Source organism: Grampus griseus (genome assembly GCF_964374135.1).
Source record: "Grampus griseus genome assembly, chromosome: 6".
Taxonomy (NCBI): Eukaryota; Metazoa; Chordata; class Mammalia; order Artiodactyla; family Delphinidae; genus Grampus; species Grampus griseus.
The window spans coordinates 102404980-102418431 of NC_139000.1; the positions used below are offsets into that span (position 1 = coordinate 102404980).

At 43.3% G+C, this 13452-nt stretch overlaps 1 protein-coding gene across 1 annotated transcript in view; it reads right to left on the reverse strand.

The window, feature by feature from the left end:
* EBF2 (EBF transcription factor 2) overlaps positions 1-13452 on the reverse strand; it is a 194293-nt gene that overhangs the window by 21407 nt on the left and 159434 nt on the right. The window lies entirely within an intron of this gene.

Consider the following 13452-nt stretch of genomic DNA (forward strand, 5'->3'; position numbering starts at 1 on the left):
ATAAAACTCTCTTCTTATGCATAATAGACTTTCAGAATTTTCAATTATGTTTTGTTACACATACATTCACTTCATGTCAGGCTTCACCAGATACTGCCAAGTTCCATAGGAGCAGAATTCACACTTATTCTGTTTTGCCACTGTGTTCTCATTGTTGGAGACAGAGCCTGGCACATAATAGGCACTTCGTGTCAGCAATTGTAAAACGAATGAGTGAGGGAATGAATGAATGAAGGACCTATTTTGGCATTTCTACTGTGCTAAAGAGTTTTGGGGGTTGATTCCTTTATCCTTCTTTCCTCTCCCCCTTTACTTTTTAAAATTTTGTTGCTTATATTTTATGGTTTTAAAATTAATACACGATCAAAGTAAAGAAAAAAGATATAAAGGGTAAAATAATAATCACCTGCACTCCCATTAGGCAGCAGTAAACACAGGAGGGTGTATTTCCTTTTTAATCTTACTTTTTTTTTTTTCCGGTACGCGGGCCTCTCACTGTCGTGGCCTCTCCTGTTGTGGAGCACAGGCTCCGGACGCGTAGGCTCAGCGGCCATGGCTCACGGGCCCAGCCGCTCCGCGGCATGTGGGATCTTCCCGGACCGGGGCACGAACCCGCGTCCCCTGCATCGGCAGGCGGACTCTCAACCACTGCGCCACCAGGGAAGCCCAATCTTACTTTTTGCGTATATGTTTTATAAATATTTTTTCTTTTATTTGAACTCTCAAAGCAACACCTTTTATTTAAAGAAATTATTTAAATTTTTAGATATAGAAGCAAAGATAAAATCATCCATAATCTCACCATTTTAGAGATGATCTGGGTTGACATTTTTGCTTATATCCTCCAAGATTTAAAGACACACACATACTTAAAATTATTCAGAGCATACTATTCACACCATTCCATAACCTACTTTTTATCCATTTAAAAATATATCAAATTTTCCCCCAGGTCATTAAATATTCTTTTATAACATTATTTAAAATTCCTGCATATTTTTCCATGACATGGTCTATAATTTATTTAAATGGCTTCCTAATGTTTGGCATTTAACGTGGTCCTAATTTCTCACTATTATAATAATCAGAGCAAAAATTATCCTTTGTGCATAACTTTAATTCTTTCGATTGGAAAATTCTAAGAATTAGAATTACCAGAGAAAAAATTATGATTTATATTTAAGGCCTTTCACACATACTGTCAAACCACTCCTCAGAAGAACATATAAATTTATACTCCCTCCAGCAAGGCATGTGGTCATTTTAACTTACATTTCTTTATTCATCAGTGAGGCTGACATTTTTTTCTTATACTTGCTGATCATTTTAATTTTTTCTTTTATGAACTGCTTATAATACTTTCTGCACTCTTTTCTATTGAGAATTAGGCCTTTTTTTTTACTTGTAAAAACACTTCACATATTAATACTTTTAACACTCTGTCACCATGTTACAACATTATGTCCAAATCTGTCCTTAGGTATTACAGGTAGAAAGACCATCCCAACTGCAAGATCTGGCAAGTACACATTCACACATTCACACACACACACACACACACACACACACACATGGGGGGGGGTGTTGCTTATACATACATATACGAATTCTTTAGGTCCACCAGTAAAATGTGTACTGTTCATCATACAGGTAATAAGATTTTTGGTTTTCATTTTTTGCTATGTATTTCACTTTTTGTTGATTTTATTGTGAATATGATTACTCCCTCATCATATTTTCTAAGAGTTTTACTAGCACCTAGAAACACTTTGGTTGTTATGTGTCTGCACAGGCAGTGTGTGTGAGGGGAATGTGTGGTGGTATATACTATAGTCATTAAGAGAATCAGCTTTAGAGTCAAGTAGATCTTGGGTTTAAATTCCAGCTCCGCCATTAACGTCTGTGAACGTCTATTTAAAATCCATCTCATGGGTTTGCTGTCAAAATTAAACGAAACAATGTATAGCATGCCCCCAGCACAGTTCTTTGCAGGTAAAAGATCTTAACCAATAGTAGTTGTCTCTTATTTTGTAACGAAACCCCTGACAGATGTACTTATTTTTTCTGTTCATTCTTAGGTTTGTACATTCAGAGCATCTATATGTGATGATCATTTTGTCTCCTTTTGATAAGTATATTAATTCTGTTTAGTTCTCTGAAGCCCATTCTTGTATTGGCTAAAACTTCCCAAAAAGTGTCTGAAAAGAGGATGACTTTTTTTCCTTTAAAGTGGGAATGACACTAACACTTCAGCACCAAATGTGATGTTGGCTATTTGAGATAGATATTAGTTATCATGTTTTTGTTGTTGTTGTTGTTGTTGTTGTTTGCGGTACGCGGGCCTCTCACTGTTGTGGTTCCGGACGCTCAGGCTCAGCGGCCATGGCTCACGGGCCCAGCCGCTCCGCGGCATGTGGGATCTTCCCGGACTGGGGCACGAACCCGTGTCCCCTGCATTGGCAGGCAGACTCTCAACCACTGTGCCACCAGGGAAGCCCTAGTTATCATGTTTTGATAAGGGCTTTTATCAGGACTTCTTAGAATTTTAGGAAATTACAGTCATATGAATTTTCTCCCTGGACCAATTTAAATTGTATTTTAGAGTAGATTTCTCAATATTTCACAATTAATCCTTGACTCATGGATGTGGTATATAATTTGCTTAGTATACTTCTGAATACAATTTGTTACTGTTTTCTTATGATTGCTGGTGGGAGGATGAAATCAATTACATTACTGAGAATAGCGCCTGGCACAATTTAAGCCCTCAACACGCGTCTGTTACTATTATTGTTGCTGGGGATTTGTGTGCCCATGTTAGTAACTGGGACAGTGTGCATGGTGTTGTTGGCTTCTGAAATTTTATTTTATACCAGCTTTGAAAAAATAAATTGAGAAGCTTTCTATATTTTATCCTATGCACTATAAAACTTATATTGCATGGATATTATCTCTTGACTCAAAGTTTGAAAGAACCCCTGTGAAACTGCTCTTGTCAAAGTCACCAATAACATCTTAGCCAAACCAAGAGGAAATTTTCCATTCTTACCTTAAACTCAAGTTAGCATTTGACACTGGAAAAACTCTCCTGCTGGAAATACTTCAACTCATTGGCTTTCTTTTTTTTTTTTTTGCGGTACGCGGGCCTCTCACTGTTGTGGCCCCTCCCGCAGCGGAGCGCAGGCTCAGCGCCCATGGCTCACGGGCCCAGCCGCTCCGCGGCATGTGGGATCTTCCCGGACCGGGCCACGAACCCGTGTCCCCTGCATCGGCAGGCGGACTCCCAACCACTGCGCCACCAGGGAAGCCCTCACTGGTTTTCCTGAATGCACACTGCCCTGTTTCACCCCTGCCGCTCCACTCAGGCAATCGCAACCTACTTTGAGGACTGCTCAGCTTCCTCTGTCCGTCTGATGCTTCTTGTTGCCAAGGCAGTCTTCTGCTTGCCTATACATTCTTCCTCAGCAACCTCATTAGTGCCCCCAGGATTCCCATGTCAGGCCACATACTATGACAAATCTTTACTTCCAGTTCAGATAGCTTGCCCAAGATTCAGCCTTATTTATCCAAGTATTGGCTGGAAATGTCCACCTGGATGACCCATAGATTCCTCCCTTTCAAGATACCCCAACTACTACCCCAGTAGTATTCATGTTACTCACACTGAATGGCCATGAGCCATCAAGAAATCATGCATTTCATTAAGATTTTAAATGTTTTAGCATAGAATCTAATAGAGTATTTGTTTAAAATTTCTACTCTTCTATTTATGACTCTCCACACAGTCCCTCACCCCGCACCAACTTTGTTACAACATTCTGAATAGTCCTGTTTCTAATTTTGTCTTCCTTTAGTTCCAAAGAGAATATCCTAAAATTTCTAGGTGATTGAGTATTAAACTCTTAATTATTTATTCTAATTAATTGCACTGGATTCAAAAAGGTGGCCGGCAGAATATCTGCCTTTTGAAATGTATTAAGTTTTTTGTGAATTCATATTAGTCTTGTCTGTGTTCCACGGGAAATGCTTTCAATGTATTATTTAATGTATCTTTTTGATCATATTATTTAACATCTTTTATACATAATTGCTGCTATAAATTTATCCTTCCACATGTTCCTTGTATGTCTAATAGGTTTTTAATGTATATGTTTTTCTCTAGTGATTAGGAAGATGCACATCCTATTTTAATTTAAAATAGTCCCTCTGGCTTTCTATAAAAGTATTTTATTTTTCCTAATTGAGTCTATGGAGCCCCTCCACATATAAAAAAAAACTGTTGCTTACCCTTAATTTCCCCACCTCATTCTCTGTACTTCTACATTTTTGTTGATGGTTCATCCTCTTCAGCTAATATTCCTATTATTAGATTTTCTATGATCTGTCCCTTTAAGACATTAACTTTCATGTTTCTGTTAAGCTTTGTCATCATATTAACAATAATTCAGATACTATATGTTTAATCGCTTTTTCTTCTGACCAGTGGTCCTGTGGTACCATAACTTTTCCTTTCTTGCCTTCCTCACTGATCAGTTCTCCAGCAGTCAGTTTACCTCAGTAGGAATAAGAACTGAATTCTGTCGGGGCCCTTGAAATAAGAGACTGTCTTTCTGTTTTCCTCACATATTAATGACAACTTCTCTGGACATGGAATTGTTGAGTGTACTCTTTCCATTCAAGATCTAGTTTCTGCTGTGTCGCTTGTTCTCACTGGGGGAGGGATCTGGGAGGTTTTGTCAGGGTTTCCCCCATTATTTCCTGGCCCAGCTCTTCTTTTCCCACGAGCGGAATGTCACACATCCTCCAACACAACCCCATCTGCACACATCAGCACAATGGCACAAAATTTCTGGCATATTGATGAGACCAGCCTAGCTTCACGCATGAATACCAGATTTCCCTTATTTTTATGTTTTCTTGAAAATATTCTCCAATATATCCTGGGGATGGGGGCCGATTAAACACTTGTACTCAGATTACCATCTTACCCAGAAACACATGTAAGAATAGCTGTGTGTATAATTGGAATCATTCCGTAAACTGTTTTTTTTTTCTCCACTTAGCACTATAATGTCAGCAATTTCTGAAGACTTTTTCTTTAATAGTAGGATTTTTAGTGACTGTAATACTCAATAATGAAAACTGTTACGATCTCTCTTAGAATGAAGGTTTTACTATGTTACAGGCATTATGCTAATGCCTTTTACATATATTAGCTCATTCAATCCTCATTACAACCCTAAGACATGGATTTTATCCCCATTTTAAATGCACCTCCAGGCAGTAAAGGTGAGATCTGTACCCTGGATTCTATAATTTCAAGGCCTGTGCTCTTCACCTTTTCTGCTGTAGAACCAGAGATGTCATTCCAAGTCCCCGCTAGATATGCCAGCAGCCCCCGGGCCAAAGGCTACCCCTCTGTCCTTCGCTACTGGACTGGAGTTGGCCAATGGCAGAGTGTTGAAAGTGGCCATGCTACCCTCTGCTTCCACTCACCTACTCCCTGCACCCCCTTCCACCCCTCCCCAGGCTCCCTCTGCAGCTTCTAGCAAAGGACAGATCAGAGAGTGCAGTCCTGCCCAGAACACTGAGGGTGAGAGAAGCCCCATTTGGTATCAATCAGCAAACACAAACAGCGTCCCAGTGCTGCGGGGTGAGCAGACTTAGTGAAAAAATGGTCTAAATCAATCATAGCCTCATCTTTTCTCAAATATGCACCATTTCATTACCTAAGATGCTGATTTTCTTACATGGAGAAAACGGAAATTTTGTTTTTTGTTTTTTGTTTTTTTTTTTTTTTGCTGTAACGCGGGCCTCTCACTGTTGTGGCCTCTCCCGTTGCGGAGCACAGGCTCCGGACGCGCAGGCTCAGCGGCCATGGCTCACGGGCCCAGCCGCTCCGCGGCATGTGGGATCTTCCCGGACCGGGGCACGAACCCGCGTCCCCTGCATCGGCAGGCGGACTCCCAACCACCGCGCCACCAGGGAAGCCCAGAAAATGGAAATTTTAAATATGGGTATACTCACACTGTGCTGAGCAAAAAGTACGGGAATATCCCATAAGGCAGAGAATCTAGCCACCCTCCCCAAGGTCCCCGCTGTCTCCATGACTGTCCTTGGCCCTTCTCTTCCATCTGCATGGGTAACAGGTTCTCGCTCCCTCTCATTAGAGCTCTAGCGGTCCACCCTTAGCCGCCACTAACCTCCTTATTCCTGGGTCCTTACTGCTGCTCACAAAGGAATCTGCTAAAGCTGGGCTCTAATCGGCACACATAAGGCTTTCTCTCTCACAGACTTTATCACACAGTGGTACCCACCGTTGTCCCTGTTAGATGAAAACCCCCAGGACACAAGGGTGACGTCTGGTTCATCTTGTCTTCCCTCCCCTCCTCGCTCCCCACCTAAGTCAGAAATAGCAGACTCTCCTGACCACACTGGGTTAGCAATTCACGTTTTAAACTGAATAAGCAAAACAGACATACTCATCTATTTCTCATGTTGAGTGTTTTCTGGAGGCTCCGGCCAAACTTCGCAGGCATAACCTGTGGATGGGTTCTGTGTGTAGCCAAGATGAGAAAGACAGTGACACACACACCGTCATGTATATCTATATGGACAGGGAATTATCACACGGATGTGCCTGTGCGCGCACACACACACACACACACACACACCATGCCACTTAAGTGCTATTGTGAAGTAAAAATCATAAAGTCCAAACCGTTTACTCAACACCAAACTGTAAGAGGAAAAATCAGTCAGTCCCTCAAGGGTTCAGCCTTCAAAACATCAGGATTGCATTGGACAACTTTTACTCTGGCTCCAAACTCACGTCGCATCCGACCCGTTGTTCGGCCTCACCTTGAGTCCCAACTTGCCCCCTCCCCTCTCCCTGGGTGTTCTCTGACCTTTCAGGCCTGGTGTGAGCCAAGTAAACCTCAATTAGCTAATGAGGTGCCCGAGACCAGCACCAAGACTGTCTCTCAGGGCCAACCAGATCATGAGCTGCCGTCATCAGTGTGAATTTACAGCCTCTGCTACCACGTGGAGTGCGGGGATGGTGTGAAGTCCTGCCAACCCCTTGGCTGACAGGGACATAGAGAAATGCTGGTAAGGCGAAGACACAGTAAATTAAAAATATGCTTCAATGTATAGGCTCTATTTATCTATGTCTTTCTTTAGTAACATAACATGAAGGTAAAAGGTCACATCCCCACTGAAATATAACTTATATTTACCTTTTATTAAATAATTATGGCATGGCATGAAGTTAAATATTACAGAAGCTAATCAAGGGGGAATTCAATAGAGAAAACTCAGACATGAGAATTTCGCCTTTGCTATACATAGAATGTCTTAATCCTCCACTGGGAGTCATTCGGGTTTGCTTAAGGAGTTTAATAATACACATTTCAACTGCCACAGAATCTAAATCCCCTTTGGATCAGCCTTGGAAAAACTTTCATCAATACCTTGAGATTTCATAATATTTCTCCTGAGAGCTTGGATCTCACGTGTCATTTCTTATTTTGATTGCAGGGATAATATATGAGGTTACTTACGTATCTCGGACCCAACGACTAGATATAAACTATAAGCAATGTGTGAAGGGTTCCTTTTATAAGTAAATAGTATTTAACTAAAAATATCTACTGGGAGCCACTCATTTAAAAAAAAAAGCTGGCTGTTGCTCAGTATTAATTTTCCCAAAGCGTTGGTGAGATGGATAAATTCTACATGATTGTTTTTCCTTAAGAGGAGTCACAGAGAGAATATAATGCTTACCCCAGCTTATGCCTCTACTTCTGTTTCCCAGAAATAGAGGGAACACTGGCTAACATGGAAAGGGGACTCTTGGTTAGAGTTCTGGTCAAACCTCAACAAAGACAGTGTTGACTTTGTAGGTAGGTGGTCATTTCTGCCATTGACCAACAGAAGTACTTATCGCAAAGGTGGCAATATCAAGGGCCGACTGAGTTCCTTTACAGAAATTGGAGAGGAGACCAAGAAGATGATGGGGTGAGGGAGATCTGAGTGTTCTGTCAGGCTGCCACTCTGGGATGTTGGCCTGGGTTGCAGCATTCCTCACTAGTAAGTCTTCAGTTGGAGCCTAGGACACTGCAGAGTCTATGGATGGCCATCAAGAGGCCGACAAAAGTCTAGAAGTCCGAGCCTAGTTGTGTGTCTGCAGCTACGTGCATTTATCTGCAGCAAAGCATCTTCACTTCTATCACAGAGACCACGGGCCACTAAGGGGTTCAGGCCACAGAACTCGAGGATCTCTCCAGTCCTAACTCTAAATTCCAACCTTCTCCAGGAATAAAGAAAGCAATGGAAAAAGAATCCTGCTCAAGAAAACTAAAATCTATGTAACGCGACTGCCAGATCAAAAGATGGACTTTGATGTGCAGGCTGAGGAGAAAACATGCATGAGGAACACCTCTCCGTACGGCTCTGGTCAGACAGTTACTCTCTATTGACGGGACAGGAAGGAGTAAAACAGCCTTGTTTGCCTGGGGAGGAATCTGCATGCACACAGACTAGCTCCTGCCCTCATGCCACCTTTAGGATGTCTCCATTCTGCTCCTCCCTCAGTGTCTATGACTTCAAAGTGCTTTGATATTAACGTATTGATCCCTGTGAGGCCTGCCTTCTTTGTGCTATGATTTTCGTTCCTCTCTTTCTCTCCCAATCCTTCCAATTTTCTCATCTATTCATCTATCTTCTGCCATACTCCTCAGGTGTCCAAGATTCAAGGCTATGTTCCATTGGCATTATAATGCTCCCAAGTTAAATAGTTTCATAGCATCTGATGGTGTGGTGGAGATAAAGCTGGCCTTTTCCTGGGATGCCTTAATTCCTAACTCTGACCAGTCACACCACCTTCAAGGGCAGGTGGACTTTGGTTTATGTCTCTGCAAAAACAAAAGGTTGGGCTAAATGGCCTCTAAGACCCCTTGTAAGCTCTTGCATTATATGATTCTAAGACTATTACTTAATTGGTGCCATGAAATTCTTCCTTGAGAAGTGGAGATGGGTGGAGTTGAGGCCATGGGCTGTTGAATTAAGTTGTCTTTAACCTTTGCTACACTGAAATCTCTCCCTACATCCATTTGTTTCAATGTAGCAGAGGTTCAGTGTCACCAATGTAAAAAAAAAAAAAAAGAGGAACACATTATTAAGAGGTGGTACCTGCCTTTGTGGATACAGGAATGAGAACACAAGGTGAGAAATAGCAGTGCACAAGAGAAAGATTAGATGGAAGCCTTTGATATTTAATTTTAAATGAAATATTAATTTAATATTTAATTACGCTTTGGTTTCAAGAAAAACTGCAGCAAGACAGATTGTTTGAAGAAGGGAGTAATATACATGGTTAAGGAGACAACTGTAAAAATTAAAAATAAATTTCAAGGGTAAATCTAAATGCCACCACGGAGCAGTTATGACTATGCTCTGCTCTCTGTAATGTGTATTTAGAATATTATAGCTGAGACTACCAGGCCATTAAGAGGCTGTGATGTCTCTAGTGAAACAACAGCCCCCTATTCTGGGGTCTCCAACGGAGACATCATTCCTCAGACTCAGCTGAATGATGGATCTGAATTTTACAGGCAGTGGGAGTTTTAACTTCAGTAAAGCTACAGGCTACCAGGAGGGCTCTTCATGCAACCTGTTTCTAGTGCAAACCAGGAACAACTGGTACTTGGGCCCCTTTATGATATCCGAATTGGGTATTTTTAACTAAAAATCAGATTCATTTCTTAAATGAGGTTTTTTTCAGGATAATGCTATAAGAAAAAAAAGAAGAAATGTGAAGTGAGTGCGCTATTAACAGTCGCCATCCAGCGTGCACACCTGTGCAGCGTGGCTCAGTGGAAGCAGGACCCCACGGCCCGTGCCCAGCCTCGGGGAGGAAGCCATGCAGGGTATGGTGTGGGCGGCAGGGCTGTGGAAACATCTAGGCCTCCCATTTCTCCTCCCAACTGCTGCCAGGTTTGGGCCATTTTCTTGTCGATTAATGCTTTCGCCCAAATAATGAACAGGGAAATCAAATGCATTTGTTTGTGCTAAAGGACTTGAGGACACGGGGAGGGGGAAGGGGAAGCTGGGACGAAGTGAGAGAGTGGCATGTGCATATATACGCTACCAAATGTAAAGTAGACAGCTAGTGGGACGCAGCCGCAGAGCACAGGGAGATCAGCTCGGTGCTTTGTGACCACCTAGAGGGGTGGGATAGGGAGGGTGGGAGGGAGACACAAGAGGGAGGGGATATGGGGATATATGTATACATATAGCTGATTCACTTTGTTATACAGCAGAAACTAACACACCGTTGTAAAGCAATTATACTCCAATAAAGATGTTAAAAAAAAAAAAAGTAAAACGTAAGAATTGTTCTGGGAAGGAGTTGACGTGGATCCTTTGGCTTCTACTTGTTTCTCCATAGCCAGGGGGTTTTGTCAGCTTCTAAGTTCAGTGCACACCTTGGGAAGCAGCTCCTGAGCCTGCACCTGGGCCAGCTGGGCCCTGTCGGCCTCTCCTTTGAAAACCCGTTTCCCCTTCAACCCACTTGCAAACAGCACCCATGCTCTCGGGCTGCCTTGGCCTTCTCTGTCACCTAAAAACCCTGATTTCTAATCTCGACCCAGATACGAAAAGCATGATATGGTGGGTCTTTAAAGAAGAAGCCACCTTTTACAGAAGAGAAGGCATGCAAAAAAAAGTCCGCCCTTGATCAAACAGCAGTGAGGAAGGAAGCTACCAAGAACTCATCCCAGGAGCTCTGTATCCCACAGCCAAACACTTGGAACAGTAAATTTTGCTCATGTTTGTATATTCCTATACAAAATACATTTGCATGTCTACGTAATTTCATCCTCCCAGTAAGACAGGTATCTACCTATTTTTTAGGTTAGAAAACTAAGGTGAAGAATAGTTAGGGGATTTGCTGGCAAGTTCAGACTCAAATTCAGGCCTCTAAACCCTGTGTCCCTGACTTCCATTCCAATGCTAAGTTGTCTCAAGTTTAATAACCAGGTGGCGTTCATACTTTTTTGGCCTTCTGCAATTTCAGTTATTCATGAAGAGGATAATTTCTATGACTTCTAGGGAATTCAAAGCGCTTCATGGGCTCTAAGCCTACGTATCACGCTGAAATAGAAATATCCATTTAGCAATCTGGAACACCAGGGCACGGGTAAGGCATCCTCTGAGCCCCCTCCACGCTCACTGGCCAGGCCTGTCTCCCGTGCACTTCCTCAGAGTAACGGCCAGAGAGCCAAGGCCACTGGCATTTGCCAGGTAAAACTGCGGATGAAGCCAAATGATGGCCTTAGCGTCATTTCTTCGAAGAAGCTATACACTCTTGGTAAGTAGCACAGTTCAGTGGTTAAGAGCACGACTTTGGGATAAGACTGCTATGTTTGGACCTAGCTTGGTGACCTTAGGCAGCAGGATTCTCATCTATAAAGCTGAGCTACGAATGGAACCGTTAACACGGGAAAAGGTGGTGATTATATGAGCTCAAAAGACAGAGCCTGGCCCTACGTGCTCAACAGACGACAGACGTGATCACCGAAGTACTAGCATCATTTTCTTTTTCTTATAAGTTCTGTCCGAACTTAACCAGCAATCAAATGTGAAACTCAGACTCTGCAAAAGGTCATAGGAAGATACTGAAAAGCTGTGCCCATCTACCCCCATACCCTCAGTGACCTGCCATTCCACTCACGCATCATGATTTTTCACTGGTTTCTGTGGATGGTACAGGTATTACAATTGTAGACGGTGGAAATTCTACCCCCAAATGCCTTGTTCCAGACTTTCTCTCCCTGCATCCTCAAGACAGACAAGAAGTACACTGAACAACCAGTAACCACGGTCCCATTGGGTGCCCCTACCAGGATTATATTTCTGCACTGCCAGTTTTTTGTAGAAAAGTCTGCAAGGGGTGTAGGAGATCTCTTCCCCACCAAGCCTCGGCTGGTACCATCTCTAGGTCTCAGACCAGACAGAGGCAATGGGACCTTTCCTGATGAGCTAGATTCTGGGGTGGATCTCTTGACTCTGCAGCAGCAGGCTGCACTTTAGCAAATCGTGGTCAGAGGAAAACAGACCTGCAGAGTCACATGTGTGAAGACGTGTTGCTTTTCAGAGCCCTGGTGTTGTTTTTCAGAGCCCTGGTGTTGTTTGTGCTGTACTTGGCAGCAACAACTGTGGGAAGCTGATTACTGCATTTTGTCTAATTATACCAGGTGAGTTCCATCTAACGGGCTTGGGTTTATTGTGGTGGTGCCTCCTTGGACACAGGAACCATCAACAGTTGGACCAGGAACCATAAGATGTGTGTGGTGGGGTGGCGGCTGAGGGAGGGGAGGTTTTCTGGAGGCTGCCTTCCTACCTCCTGCTTTTTGAGTCTCTTTCTAGAAGATTCCACCTAAGAGTAAATACTATTGTGTCTGTGGTGTAATGACTCAGTCTCAAAAGAACTGCCCCATGTTGTCGAATACGTTACAAGCCAGGAAGTCACTGCAGCAGCCTGATGAGCAGGACTCAGGTTTCCCAAACTCATTTCTTTGTTTAAAACACAGATTCTCAGACCCTCCCAGAAGAGTACAATTCGATACGTCTGGAGCGGGGCCCAGCATGATTCTTATCCTCGGCCAAATTCGGGAAACATCTATGGGTCACAGTATAATTAGCACCAGAGCTTTACAGATGAAGAAAATGAGGCTCAGAGAGGTTAGGTGACTTGAAAAAAGGACAAACAAGACATGGGTGACACAGCCCACATCCAAAAGCAGGTCCTGTGGCTGAGTCCGCTGCCCCTCCTATTAGATTCCATCCCATCCCGGAATCTCACTCCGTCCCCACTAAAACCCTCTAGGTTCAGGGTTTCCCTTTCCTCTGGAATCAATGTGATATTTTCCACCTCACCACGGAGCTGAGTGTTGTGTCTCAGCCTTCAGTGGTCTCTGAAGCATCTTCCTGTAGTAGCACTGGTTGGGACTGGAGGAGTTGATTCCCAAGGGGCTCACAACGTGTGGCTCCGAGGCCAGGCTGGCTGGAACGCCTCGCAGGGAGAAGGCCACCACGATCCTGCAGGCTCCCTGAAGGAGGCCCCAGCCCCATCTTCAGTCACCAGGGGAAGCCACTGCCTTTCCAGCTGTTGGTCTAAGATTCCCAATGGGTTGTAAATTAGCTTTACATGTTCGTGGCTGCTAGTTGAGTGGACCAGAAGAGAGACCACCCATCCATTTCCTGTGGTGCCTGGTCCCCTCTTTGGATAACATCAGCTGCTTGTCTCCACCAACCCGAGTCGCATTTGGCCCAGGAACCTCAAAGTGGAAGTGTTTAGGGAGAGTGACCAGGCTCATGAGCTATCCTGGACCGTGTTTGTATTTCTGTTTTCTTCTCTGACTGTGAAAGCGTATACTCCTGCATCCCTAC